Source organism: Rhinatrema bivittatum, chromosome 3, assembly GCF_901001135.1.
Source record: "Rhinatrema bivittatum chromosome 3, aRhiBiv1.1, whole genome shotgun sequence".
Taxonomy (NCBI): domain Eukaryota; kingdom Metazoa; phylum Chordata; class Amphibia; order Gymnophiona; family Rhinatrematidae; genus Rhinatrema; species Rhinatrema bivittatum.
Genome location: NC_042617.1, coordinates 146,224,923 through 146,239,356, shown reverse-complemented (window position 1 = coordinate 146,239,356; position 14,434 = coordinate 146,224,923). Strand labels below are relative to the sequence as shown.

The window sequence follows — 14,434 nt, the reverse complement described above, 5'->3', positions numbered from 1 at the left end:
TGTTTTAATGTTATTTTGTCCCTCCCCAACAAAATACTGCAACAGTATCACTGCACAAATTTTTTATAACAGGAGAAACCCACCATAAAAAATAGTACCACATAATGGGGCCTAAGCACACAACGGTGGCCCACATTGCTTTAAAGGTGTTAGGATTTCGCCTATTTCACAGGCTCACTGTGCCTTGCATCTGCCTGCAATGATGCCTTCCCACCAGCAGAGGCCTCTATTGATTTCTGTTCTGAGCTACGTGGGCCATCTTCTCTCTGACTACCTGACTCAGCCAGTGGTGCAGCCTCCTCTCTACCAGGAGTCCTCAGAGAGCTTAACCTCCTCACTGCTTGCACCACACCCAAGCTCCAAACCCATTTAACCCTGCTTGCCAAACCCAACAGGCCTCTTCATGGAGTCACCCTTGGCTTTCTGACCTGGCCCTTGTTTCCTTCATATAAGCCTTGTGGCCTCCGGGCCTTCTTGTTCCTTGCTCCTTGCCTTGTGGTATATCTAGGCCTTACCTTGTCTTGTGGCTTCCAGGCCTTCTTGCTCCTTGTATTTTTCTCTGTGGTCTACTCAGGCCTTATGTTACCTGGGCCTGCTCCTGTCTTGTATCCTGCTTTGTGGCCTATCCAGGCCTTTCCATACCTAGGGACCTTCGGGCCTATGGCCTAGTGGCCTACATGCCTCCAGCCTTGTTGCCTTCGGACTTCTGTGTACCTTATTCTGTATTGTCTTGCCTTGTCCTTCTCCGGTCCTGTCTTGGTCTGTTTTGCCCAGTCCTGTCTCCATACATGGAACACTCGGGATTTTACCATGAGACTCAGGGGATTTGTATCAATTGCAGGGTCTCAGGGGAAACACTAGAAATCTCAGGGCCAGTCAGTCACTTCCCTTCCACAGTAAACCTGCAGAGAACAGGAGAAGTGGGTTGAGCCTAGAGTAGACACTACAAGCAGCATGTGGAGAGAAATTGGAGAGGGGCTGCAATGCTCACAAAACTCAGTCTGTAACTATCTTTCCAGGACTTGGGAATCAGCTAAAGGTAGAGTGAGGATGTATAAGTCATGGAGCTGAGACTTATAGGGGGGTGGGAGCAAAGAGTGCTGGGGTCAGGAAGAGATGAAGGGGAAGTATGTTGGGGCATCTCAGGAGGGGGGGACAGGTGATGGTGATGGGTGGGAGAAAAAGAAAGTGTGAATTAGTTGAGGGGCAGTGGAAGAGAGAAAACTGATGCATATTTTTCCATTCCTTCCCACCCACCCCCCACCCTTTGCTAATCAACAGCAATCTCAGGGTGACCACAAATCATAAACTCCCAGGTATGCCTGTCTCTGTTTGGTCTTGCTGCGCCCAGCCCAGTCCTGTTCCTGGTATTCATTCCCTGTCTTGTCAATACCCTGTCTTGCCCCAGTCTGTATCTAGTTCCAGTCCCTGTTGGGTATCCTGCCTTGCTGTGTCTTGCCCAGTCCATACTCAGTATGTAGCCTTGCCTCTGCCTGCACTCTGCTCCAGTCCTTGTTCAGAGTCCAACTTCATTATCTAGTCCAGCCCTGCTCCAGCCTGTTTCTATCCATAGTCCAAGTCTTGCCTCGACCATCCTGTCCAAACCCTGCCTTGTCCAGCCTTGATCCTGCCTCCTCTGCCTTGCTCCTGCCTTTCTGGACTCTCCATGTTGTACTGCCGCAGCAAATCCCTATTGGCACCCAGAACCCAAGGGCTCAACCTGTGGGGGAGAGGTCTAGCTAGGCAGAAGACAGGCCCTTGTTCAGTCCAGTGTCCTGCCTTGCAGTCCTGCACAGCTCCTAGGATGATATACCCCGATCCCATTAATCTTGAGAAAAGGGCCCAAGGCCAATATTCAACCCCCCCCCCTGGCAAAGTGGCTAAGTTCCCCCAGTATTCTAGTGAGACCTCCACCCACCTTCTGCCACCTTTCTAGGCAGTGTGGACCCTAAAATTTAAAAAGATTAGCCCTTTGAGTCGCATGGCAACACTCCCCCTACCTAAATCCTTCCCCCTTTGGAAAAGTTCCCCTCCCCTGGCCAAAACAAGTCTCCCCCATAGGTAAGCCCACACATCCCTATAAGCTGTCCTTACCCCCTGGTCTCCCCTTTACATTATTTTATTTATTTATTTGTGTTTTTTCTTGACCGACCATCATCAGAGATATCATGCCGGTTTACATGTAACAAGGGTAAACAATAAAGCAGGAAGAGAGAAGTTACAAAGAACCAGGTTAACAGAGAACTGAGAAGTGCAGAGACAGTTGCACGGGGAAGCGAAAGCTTAAGGCTAGAAACATCAAAGAAAACTTATGTACATCATAAAGATTCCCAACATTATGAAGAGACAGGAGAGCCAATGTCTCATATCTAATACAAGGTGTGGACAGGTTAGCAGGGCTATACAATTACTTGGAGAGTCACCCCGAGGTGTGGACAAATGTTATCTACGGGCAAATTTACCATGATTACTCTGGTGGGGTAGGGAAAAGTTTGACAGCGGGGATTAGAATGGGGGACGTCGCATATTAATTTAAGGGTAGGCTTGTTTAAAGAGCCATGTTTTGAGTTTTGATTTAAACTTATATGCACATTGCTCTAGTCTATGTTCCGGTGGCAAGGAGTTCCAGGCATAGGGGCCGGCAATTGAGAAGGCACGCTCTTTTGTAGATTTGAGGTGAATATATTTAGAGGGGGGGAGGGTGTAGAGGATAACTTTGTGGGAAGATCTCGTATGTCTGGTGGGGGTAAGGTAGCAGATAGTATCTTTCATCCAGTGCATGTTTTCGTTGTGGAGTGCTTTGTGCATTATAGTGAGAGACTTGTAAGTTATGTGTTGTTGAATGGGGAGCCAGTGTAGGTCTTTGAGTATAGGGGTGATATGGTCACATTTTCGGGAATTTGTGAGAATTCTTGCCGCTGTGTTTTGTAAGAGTTGTAAGGGTTTGATTGTGGCTTTCGGTAGACCAAGAAGGAGGGAGTTACAGTGGTCTATTTTGGATATGACCGTGGCTTGCAGGACAGTACGAAGGTCGCCGAGGTAGAGGAGGGGTCTGAGTTTTTTCAGCGCGTTGAGTTTAAAGAAACGCTCCTTCATGGTGGTGCCAATGAACTTCTGTAGGTTGAGGAGATTATCTATCGTAACACCTAGTTCTTGGGCTTGAAGAGCGAAGGAGGTGCCTGCTAAAGGGGTGCACTGGGTGAAGGTGTGGGGGGAGATAATGAGGAGCTCCGTTTTAGAAGTGTTAAGGGCAAGGTGGAGAGAGGTGAGGAGGTAGTTTATAGATGAGAGGGCATTTTCCCATCTTTTCATGGTGGTGGCTAGGGAGTCGGTGATGGGGAAGAGTATTTGTACGTCATCCGCGTAGATGAAGTGGGTGAGGTGAAGGTCGGAGAGGAGTATGCAGAGGGGAAGTAGGTAAATATTGAACAGAGTAGAGGAGAGAGAGGACCCTTGCGGGATGCCTCTGGATAGGTGGATAGGTTTGGATTCACAATTGTCTATTTTTATTTTGTAGAGTCTGTTGGTTAGGTAATTCTAGAGTAATTCTAGAGTCCACTCACCCCTTACTTTGAAAATAGGGTCTGGTGATCTAGGGCCCCCCCCCCCCCCGACTCCCCCAATGGCATGAAAAAAATCATTGTTGAAGCAGTGGAGTCCAGAGCTCCCACTAGCCCCAGGCCCGGTTGACACCACATTATAGGGACAAAGGCAATCGTGCCATTATGGAAAATAGCCCTTACTGGGCCCAAAACTAGGAAGTGCACCGGGCCACCCTGGACCACCAATTAGTCTTTATAAGTTAAAGGGTTTGAAGAGGCCTAGATCACCTTTTTTGGGGTGAGGAGGGGAGGGGGTCCCTAGATTTACCAGGGATTTGATTTAATGTAAGGGGAGGAACAAGGGGATTGGGGAGCAGCTCACAGGAATAGGAGATTACTACTGGCTGGGGGCTTATTAATGGGTCAGGGGGGAATCTTTTCCATAAGGGTGGAATTTGGGTATTGGGGGTGGGAATTGCCATGTGTTTTCAAATTTATTTATTTTTTTAAATTGTGGGGTCACCTCAAGAGATGGGTGGGGGTCTATCAAGACCCTAGAGGGACATTTAGGTATTTGGTATTTAGGTATTTTGGGGTTAGATATTTTGAGGCCTGTATCTTTAACAGGCCTCTCTGGGACATTGAGATGTGCATTAGCATCCTGCTATCCCCAGGAAAAAAATTGCTACACCCTGCTGACATGCTAAAATAATAGTGCTGTCGTTTCCCTAAGTAAGCCGTGCTGTTTTATTTGCATTGAATTGCCTATGCATTAGCTGTTTTGCATGCATTGGGCAATTTTATGCATGAAAATGCATACAAAAAAGCTAATTTCCACAGAAGTGGAATTTTGTTTAGGAAATATGTAAGATTGCTGTGATATAGTGATATCACACAATAAACAGCATTTATTGTGCATTAAATGCTATTTATCATGCATTATCACTTTATTACAGCTTAGTAAATCTAAGTTGTGCTCATTGTGGGAGTGGGCTCTTTGAAAGTCTACGAGCTTTGATTCCAGTTCTGGAACAGTGATTCCTGGAGAGACCTCCAGGGTCATACTACAATGGAAGTCAGCATGCCACCACTAGGTAGTGCCCAGTGGCAATCTAGGGCAGTGATGGCGAACCTGAGGACTGGAGTTCACCATCACTGATCTAGGGGAACGTATGGGCCACGATGTCCCTGTAGGGATGTAAAAGAATTGAGAACTGCACTGCTGGGGAGAAGATTCTGTGAGATGCCATGAGTATTGATTGAAGATTGAGCCATGTATGTTGCATAAGAAACTGATAAAGCTGTTGAAGAAATGCTATTAGAGTAAGAAGAAATGTAAAAGCATATTTGTTTTTGCAGTGCTGCTGATCTCTGATGAATGCATGTTGATTACTACCCTTAACGAATTAGTCTTGATGATTTTGACGCAACATCTCCACACAGAGGTGGGGATGTGGGGGGAGGGGAATAGGATTCAGATGACAGCCAACTCTGGGACCCAGTTCTTAAGGTCCGGGGTACTGATACGCAGACATTAGGGAAAAAGAACAGGACTGTTTCTACATCCAAGTCCAAAAGCAAAGCACATTCAAGCAGCATTTTCTGAATTATCAAAAAGGCCACTCACCCCGTAAAATATGTTGCTAGCAGTAATTTTGTTATGGGTTTGACAGTTGCTTGATTTTAATTGTAAATATTACTACCCTTTAATATAAGGCTTGGGGGTAATCGGCACCTTAAAGGAAACATGAGGATAACCTGTATGGAGCAGCAATTATTACCATAAGGAACTTGCTGTGCAGACTGGATGGACCATTTGGCCTTTTTCAATTGTCATTACTATGTTACTATGTTATGCGATTCCTGTGATTCAACTATGTTGGTGGATTTTATCATTCTGCTATTGACTGCTGGTGACCCCCAGAAGAATAAGAATTATTGTTTTTGAAAATACCCTTCGAGTGAGGCTGCTTACTTAGTGCCAGGCAAGGGTGAGGATATTGAGGAAGGGGGCAGGGAGGACAGCTGCACCAGGTCCATGCAATGAAAGAGGCCCACTACCAGATCTGGCTCATATGAAGGTCCTCCTGTAGGAGAGAGGAGCAGGCAGGAAATTCAGCCCTGACCAGGTTCCCTCCCCCACCACCTCCTCTCAGGTTTTCTCAGCTGGCAATTGGAAGGGAAAGGAAGATCTGACTAGCTGCTGTAACCCTGCCTCCTGCAGCTGATTAGTTCTTGTGAGCATGAGTGAATCAGCTGCAGGAGGTAGAGAAGAAGGAGCCTGGTAGGGATTCTTCCCATTCACCAGTGGAGATATGCAAGAGGTAAGAGCAAGGGGAAAGCACTATGTGGGAGCATTTGGTAGGGGGAGAGAAGAGGGATGGGGTGTGAGATCACAGAGAGAAGGGTGGAAGCACAGAACTGGTAGGAAGGGGAGGCAGGATGTGCAAACACATGGGCCGATACAGTAAGGATGCGTAAGAAAGAGTGCGGCCGTGCTGGGCGCACTCTCGTTTGCTGCGCGCATATTTTGGTTCACATACCGCTCGATTCAGTATTCAAATCAAACGCAAATCCATTGCGCACGCCTACCGCTTCATTGACGCCTACCGCGTCAATGAAGCGGTAGGCGTGCGCAATCCATCTTACTGTATACAGCGGTATACAGCGCCTATACAGTATCCAGGGTGCGCTGGTACCTGTCATTTCAAATGTCATTTGAAATGTCATTCCACCAGGTAAGTGGATGGTTCTTTCCTTAAGACCCCACTGCCTTGAGCGCCCGGCTGGATGTCCAAGCTGGACATCTGAGGTCATAGCTTGGACGTCCAGCCGGGCACTCAAGGCAGGGGGAAGGCCCATGAACGTCGGTCCGCACTGAACCAAGTACCACACACTAGTTACTCACCGAAATACTCTTTCTTCATGTGCAGCTTCAGTTCCTTCTCCAGTTCCAGGGTCAAGGCTTCCAACCTCCTCTCCGCCTGGCTGGGTCCACTTTCCCTGCACGGAGTCACCTGGTAGGGGAGCTGGAACTTGTGCAGCGTGGCCAATCCTCGGTCAGGATGGGGGCGGCGGGCGGCAGTGGCAGCTCCGGCCAGGGCGGTGACTTTTGCCGGCACACGTCCCCGAAGTCGGGTGGGACTGGGTCCTCCAGCACGCAGGGGTTGCCGCAGTTGCCCAAGGTGGTCGACTGGCTGCACAGTCTGGAGCGTGGACTGGCCAGCGGTGGGCCGGTGCCGTCAGCCTCAGGGTTGCCCCGGGCCCCGTAGTGCGAGTCCAAGTAGCTGGAGGGGGGGCTGACGTGCCGCTGGTCGTAGCCCATGCTGATGCTGCTGGTCCGGTTGTCCGAGGTCACGGCTTGGATGTCCAGCCGGGCGCTCAAGGCAGCGGGAGGGTCCATGAATGGATGCTGCGACCTTGGACGTCCAGCCGGGCGCTCAGGTTGCGGCGTGCGTTCATGGACCTTCCCGCTGCCTTGAGCGCCTGGCTGGACATCCAAGCTGGATGTCCGAGGTCGCGGCTTGGATGTCCAGCCGGGCGCTCAAGGCAGCGGGAAGGCCCACCGCACGAATGATCGTTATTAACCTCTAACCTGCAATGCAGGCCGCACTCGGGAAGCGGCGTGCCAGCCGGGTCCAGCGCAGCAGCATCTTATCAGCGTTAGGAGCTCGTGCCCACTACAAGTCAGCGGCGACAAGGAGCCCAGAACCACGAGAAGGCCAGAGGAGCCCCTGGAAATGGTGTCCGTTCCTTCCGTACAGAAACTAAACCCTACAGAACCGAAGTACTCTGAAGTTAAGCACGGCGGTGCCAGGTTGGGTTACTTTTTTCCCCCTTGTGCGAGAAGCATTTTTTTCTGTGGATTGGGTTGGTTTGGGACTGGGCAGCTAAGTTCTAGCAGTCCTCTTTGTTGCTGGCATGTGGTGCTTTTTTTTTCTTTGCTGCGGGCAACTCAACCAGTAGTCATGCCTCTTCGGCCAGAGCCAATGAGTGGTGGCATAAACTGCAGCGCGACAGAACGGATTCAGATTTAGAGAACTGCTGCTGGGCTTCAGCCGGGCATGCGCTCAAGGCAGCGGGAAGCTGACTGAACACCACACTAACGCCAGGGTCAGGGTAGGCGGTAAATATGCAGGTTAAAGACGCAGGTTCACCTTACGCGGTTTCGCCTTATGCGTCCAACTTGTGCGTCCAAAGCAGGTTAGAAACAGGGTAACCGCGGCCGCGCTTTACTGTATCGGCCTGACAGAGAGAAGGGTGAAAGCAGGGAGAGATGGATAAAACCATAGATGGAGAAGTGTGAGAATTCTTGGGGGAGAATGGAAAAGAGAGGAGAGCACTGGGTGGAGGGCAGAAAGGTAAAAGCACTTGGGAGTGAAGACAAGAGAGCTCTGGACAGCTGGAAAGAGTGGTGAAAGCACTGGGCAGGAAGACAAAGCACTGAGCGGGAATGTGGGTTGAGAGCCCTGGCTGGAGGCAGTGGGATGATGGCACTGGGCGCGGGAGAAAGGAGTCTGGAGTGAGAGTACTGGGTATTAGGAAGGGGGGAGTGGAGGTTGTGAGTGTGTGGGTGGGGGGGTGGAGGGCCAAAATTAAAACTTGCAACAAGATCCAAGTAATTGTTGATCTGCCATTGGTTCCAGGGTGGTGGTCCGAAAGTTTGAGTTTGTCAGTCAAAGGTAGAAAAGAGTGAAGAAGTTTGCTATAGGCATGCAGTCAGATGATCACAGAGGGGAAAGAGAGGAATTGATATCTTTCCCTGTCCAGCATGAGTAAATATATCCCTTGCTTCTGGACCAGGTCCACTATACCCTCTGCCTGATCTCGTTTTTGTGATTTATTTGAATCCACAGAAATTGGTATGAGGCTCCAAAACCAGCATCGGCATCTCTTTTGTTTTATGTGCCCCACCCATGTACAAAGTTACTCCCATTCATATGCCTGAATTTCACTGAATTAAATATACACAATCCCATTTTAAGGATAAAAAAATAAGGAAAATTAACAGGCATCGAAGGTTTAAACCAGCAAAAATGAATGTGCAGAAAAATCAAATTTGCTGAGGTATTCCCATAGACCAATTCAATTCAAGGAAAGAGGTAAAGGCCGAGTGTCCTAGTTTGCTGCCCCTCCCCCCTTTTTTTACCTCCCCTGAATCTCCCAGTGGAGTCAAATGGAGCCCTTCAGGGACCTCTTTCTTTCTCCCAATAAGATCTTTGAATGTCTGAATGCCATTTACAGGTGTAGTGAGGTTGGTGTAAGGCTACCCCATTTCTGGTGGGTATTCCCTGTTGTACCAGTGGAGAGCGAGCAGTTCATTTGAGGGGAGTGGGGGACCTTATCCAGTGGGACTGTTTCTATGGAAAATTGTAGTGATTTACTCTCAAAATAGACCTAAATACATATTCTTTAAGTTCTCTTAACACTCAGTATTTTTAGTCTCAGTACAAAAGCCTCAGGGCTGGCAGGTATGTTCTGCACACAGGAGAATTAATTATGCCCCAGAAAAAGTAAAACCAGTCAACATCCAGGTCACAGACTTTGAACTGAGTCCCAGGATATTTTACCCTGATGAATTATTAATATTCTCTACCAGACAAGTTTTCAATCTTTGGTGCCTGACATGATTTTCTGGCTGGTTTTCAATGTCTCTCTTTCTCTGGTATTGTCTCTGTTCTCTCTCTCTCTCTCTGGAGTCCTTTTTTTCTTTTCTGTATCAGTTCTCTCTCCCTCCTTTGTTTCTTTCAGAGTAAATATTTTAATACTTTTTTCTCCTTTCTCTCTCTTGCTCTTCTCCTTTCTTTTCTTCCTCCTTGTCTCCTCATCCTGCCTGGTCTCTTTTTCTCATTCCGCCTCTTTTTGTCTCCTCTTTCTCTTAGATAGTTCTCCATTTCTCATCCTCTTCCTTCCTCATCATCTTCCTAGATTACATGCCCTTCGCATCTGAGGTGCTCGCCATCTTCCACTATCCCTAGCTCGCTTTCCCTCCCCATCTATGTCCATTTTTCTCTATCACCACCACACTCATTGTGGCTGATCAGTTATGCTGGAAGCTTACAATTCCAGTGCGGCTGTTCAGAGCCTCACTGGAAACGCCCAGGATCGCATCCTACTGTATAATTGGCCTGCGAACAGAGCCCTCATTGATGTACTGGTTGTGAGGGGGGGGGGGGTGGAGGACTTGGGGGGAGCAGGGGGTGAGTAACTTGGGCAAGTAAGGGGAACCAAGGATTCTATATTTTTTTATTCTCCAGGGAGAGAGGGGGAACGGGAGAGAAGGCAAGCAGCATTATTCAGGGTCTTTTTGTATTGAAGGGTTTGAGGGAGTGTTCTCTGGCAACCTAGATTTGAAGGATTAATGATTGAAGGGGGAGGGGGGAGAATTGGGCCAGGAGGCCCACTTTTTTTTTTTACTACTATAGGAGCACCATTTAACTGGATATCTTTTGAAGATAACTGGTTAAGTGGAACATTATTTGGCCACACATGGCCAGATAAATTTAGACCTAAGCGGACATATTTAAAATCTGGCCAATTAGATTTAAAGTTATCTGGCTACAGTTAGCCAGATAACTTTGATCAGGGATATTCATGTATATTGTAGGCGTCAAAGTATAGAAAAGGAATTTAGAGTCCAAAGGAGCAGAACTTTTTAGCAACAAATGTTGATTAGGACATTTCTCTGCTTAGTGTCTCTACAAGCAGGTTGATCCTGGATTCTCTGCAAGGAGAACTGTTCTGTCAACTGGTAACAGAACCCACATAGGAAGGGGCAATACTGGACCTGGTGCTTAACAACGAGGACCGTATTTCTGATGTTGTAGGGAAACCACACCATCTGGGATCCAGTGATCACCAGATGGTGTGGTTTAATATTAGGACACAAGAGATGAAGGTTCATTCTAAGGTGAGAATCCTAGACTTCTGGAAAACTAGCTTTCTTAAAATGGGGGTGTACCTCACGGAGTCATTAGCTGAATGGAAAAATCTAGGGAAAGTAGAAGGGCAAAGAACAAAACTAAAAGGAGATTTCATAAGAGCAACTAATCTTCCATGCCCCTTATATACCAGCTTAGGAGTCTTACCACCAGCTTAGGAGTCTTACCACTACTCTGCTTACCTGCCATGCCCCAGATGCACTACCTTAGGGGTCTTGCTACCACATGCCTATCATGTACCGGTATGGGGGTTTTGGTGCCTTCATGTTGTTTGCTGTTTGTCTCCCAGCCTAGTTCTCCCAAACTGTTTGTTGGCTATATTGGGGTGTTTTATCCAGAGAAAAAAATTGAAAAATAGAAAAAAAATACACATTTTTTCCCCACCCCACTTTTCTGATTCTACATTTTTTTAGACTCCTCTACAATCCTAGCCTAGCTCTTCCACCCTGTTTCTTTGTTGGTTATACTAGAGTGTTTTGTCCTGAGGAAAAAAAATAAAAAAAAATACAAGTTTCTCCTCCCAACCCATCTCTTATCTGGTTCTCTACCTCTCTGTTTTGTTGTACATCTCTAAGATCCTAGCTGCTTCTCCCACCTTTCTTCTTTCTTGCTTATACTGAGATGTGTTGGCTCCAAAAATAGTCAGAAGGAAGAAACACAGGTATGAGAGAAAAGATGCACAGGAGAAATATTTTTACATTCTGAATGTGGTAAAGGTTTCAGGAGGAAGAGAATTAATGCAACACCAGGAAATCAACAAAGGAAGGAGACTATGTTCAGCTACAAAATATGGGAAAAGCTTTCTTAATAAAGCAAACCCCAGAAATTACCAGGAAATGATGAGAGACCATTGCCATGGTCTGATTGTGACAAAAGTTTCAATCAGAGAGCAAATTTCACAAGAAACCCACAATTCTGTGCAGCAGCAAGAGCAATTTCAAGTAGGGTATGTAATAAAAGCTTATGTCACAAAAATGATATTGATGACAGATAATTCTCTTGTACTAAATCTGACAAGTGGCAAGTGCTTCAGCAGAAAAAGAGACATCTCCCATGCCATTTTGCCTTGCTGCTATACCCCTTATCTTGCAACATGGGAGTCTTTCTTTAACTCAGCATTGCTGCCAAACCCAGATTTTGTACCTTGAGATTTTTGCTATCTCACTTCCTTGCATTCATACCCCACACTCTATACTTTGCTAGTCTTGAGGGATGGCTTTGTACCTCTCATTGTGCTTTTTTAAAAAAATTTTTATTTATGCCATATTTCAATAACATTAAGAAAACAAATTAAAGATACATTAATAAATCGTATACAGATAACAATCTCCATAACATTAAGAAATAAGTACTTAGTATCAACATAATTTTAAGCTGTAATCCACTAGGAGATTTAATTTAAGGAAAACTGAGCGGAATTAAGGAAACTTAACAATTGAAAAAATAAGGTAGCATCTAAACTTTCCTTTTATGCCTCTAAACCTCTCATTGTGCTTTGAATGTTGATGCCACTCTTTTTGCTGCTTTGACCTTTAATTGGTGCCTTGGGGGTTTTTTTCTCTGTAAACCCAACCAATCATTTTTCCAAATTTCATTACAGTGGTCACATATATTTCTATGTAAATTGTGTAAGAATTATGTATGAATACAATTTTTTGAAGAGAAAGGTGGTGGTTTCATATAATATTTAAGCGGGAACCATCCAGGTTGTGCCGTCCTTTTGTATAATCATAAACATACCAACCCCTCTCCTCTTGTGTTATCCAAATTGTGCCACAAACAATACAATTTGTTGTTTAATATTTTGAATGTGCAACCTCAATTAATTTGTGTACTCATGCTGTGCCATCAACAGCATCCTTAAATTCAAACAACCGCCAATGATCGACTACTTAACTGAAGTTTATGGCATCCTCCTCTACTCATTCTTAAATGGATCGCTCAACCCATCTATCAGTTTATGCATAACTCATGTTTATGCATACATCTTAAATATATAAAACACGTTTGTTTTTTTATAAATTTGTACTTATTCTATAGAAAACTAAGAGGACAGGCCACTTAGCTCCTCCAGTATAGTCCAAACTGGTTTCAAAATTTAAGTTACCATTGTCTTTCATTCTCAGCACACCACTTTTTTTCAGACACTGATGTGTATTACTATGTCATTGTTCCAGTTCCTTTAGAGTCTTTACAGGGAAAATGCATTCAAAAAGCTTTATCAGCAGATGTCTTACATAGTGAACTTTCTGTAGATTTATTTACTCTTGTTTGAAGAGCTTTCCCTGGACACATTGGATATTCCTTTGGCATTACTACTGTCCCATAAAGCACATCTTAATTCAGCAATATTCTGAATAGTCCTCTTCTACGTAATTAGCAGGAAACCAGCCAATCTTGCCATACACCTCTCTTTCCACCAGCCTTGGTGACCCTTCTTGTTCAGGATTTTTATAATATCACCTTCCTTGAGTGAAAGTTCAGTCTGATCCCGTGCACAGAAATCATAGCGTGCTTTTGCTGAACCAAAACATCGCACACTACCCTCTGCTGATTTGAACATCGTTCTTTTCTCTGGCTCTTTGAAGGAAAATAGCAGTGCTGTAGCCAATGATTTGAAGCAATCTTTCAAGGAAATATGTTCATAAAATTCCACCAGCTCGATAAGACCCTTGAAGGCTTTTTTCTCTGTGATGCAGTACAATCCTTCCAGTGTTGTTATCTTGATGTGCTTACTTTCTAAATTAAACTTCATACTGATAATTCTTCTGCATTGTTCACCCTCTGCCTGACTAGAAATGTGCCATCAGAACGACTGTTTAGAGTTTCTTCAGCTTCTCTTCTCTCCAGCGGTCCAGCATACCAAGAGTACTGAGATAAATCTGGTAAAGGAATACTAACGTATGGTTTTACTTTGGTACATGGAAAACAGCCAACTTCATTTGTGGAAGTATTTCTGCCCTCCCACCAGTGCTGCTCTGCTTCTGCTTTCGTGAGCTCAACAATCTCTCCCACATTCAGGTGTAGTGCTGGTCCAAAAGCTACAGGTAGTGGGGGCAGCCCATAATAATCCTGACAAACCTCCATTTTCGTTAATCCTCTCCTTGTATTTGATGAAAACCTGATAGAGGTTCTGGGAGCTGTTCACAGAAATCAAATTCTTGAGATCTTCAAGGAAGTATCGGTGGACATTCAGAATATCCTCAATGTTGATAAAAATGTTTTCCATATCCTGGATTTTTAAAAACCGCTGAAGTGGTTTAATAAAGTACAGAGAGATGGATTCTAGAGTACTTGTATACTTCTGCTCAGTTTGCCAGATCTCCTATAGACAGCAGTTCCTCTTGTCTAACTCTCTCATTTTCTGATGTAGGACAGCAACTTCTGTCTTCATCAGGTTTTCATAGATCTCATCCCCTTCATTTCCATCAGTCTCCACACAGTCATACAAGTCATCATCTTCCTCTTCCGTTTCATCAATTTGATCTGACAATCCATTGTAGACTTCATCATCACTGATACCTTCCTCAGTGGGAAATGGAATAATACCTTTACTCTATGCCAGCTGGGTCCATGATAATACTGATAAGGCATTGATGACCTTTCCGAAATCTCGCACTTCAAATAGATCAAAGGGTTCAAACAGCTCATTCTTCTGCAGGCCAAACTTTTCACAACAGGTAGAAAGGAAAGTTCTGATGTTCTTTAAACACAGAAATGAAATTTATGGCATCCTCCTCTACTTGTTCTTAAATGGATCGCTCAACCTGAGTTGTACAAGTTTCGAATAAAGTCCTTCTTCAGGGGTTACCATCTCACTGCAACCCGTTGTTCATATAATATTGCCATTTACTCCTCTTCAGTGTAATTTAGGTGCTGCAAGTCTCCTTTCCAGCATCTTAATGGCGGTCTAACTCCAAACCACTCCCCATTGAAATTTAAAGTCACATG

At 45.4% G+C, this 14,434-nt stretch overlaps 1 pseudogene; it reads right to left on the bottom strand.

The window, feature by feature from the left end:
* Positions 1 to 12,785: 12,785 nt before the first annotated feature.
* On the bottom strand, positions 12,786 to 14,195 carry LOC115088705 (annotated as a pseudogene).
* Positions 14,196 to 14,434: the final 239 nt, after the last annotated feature.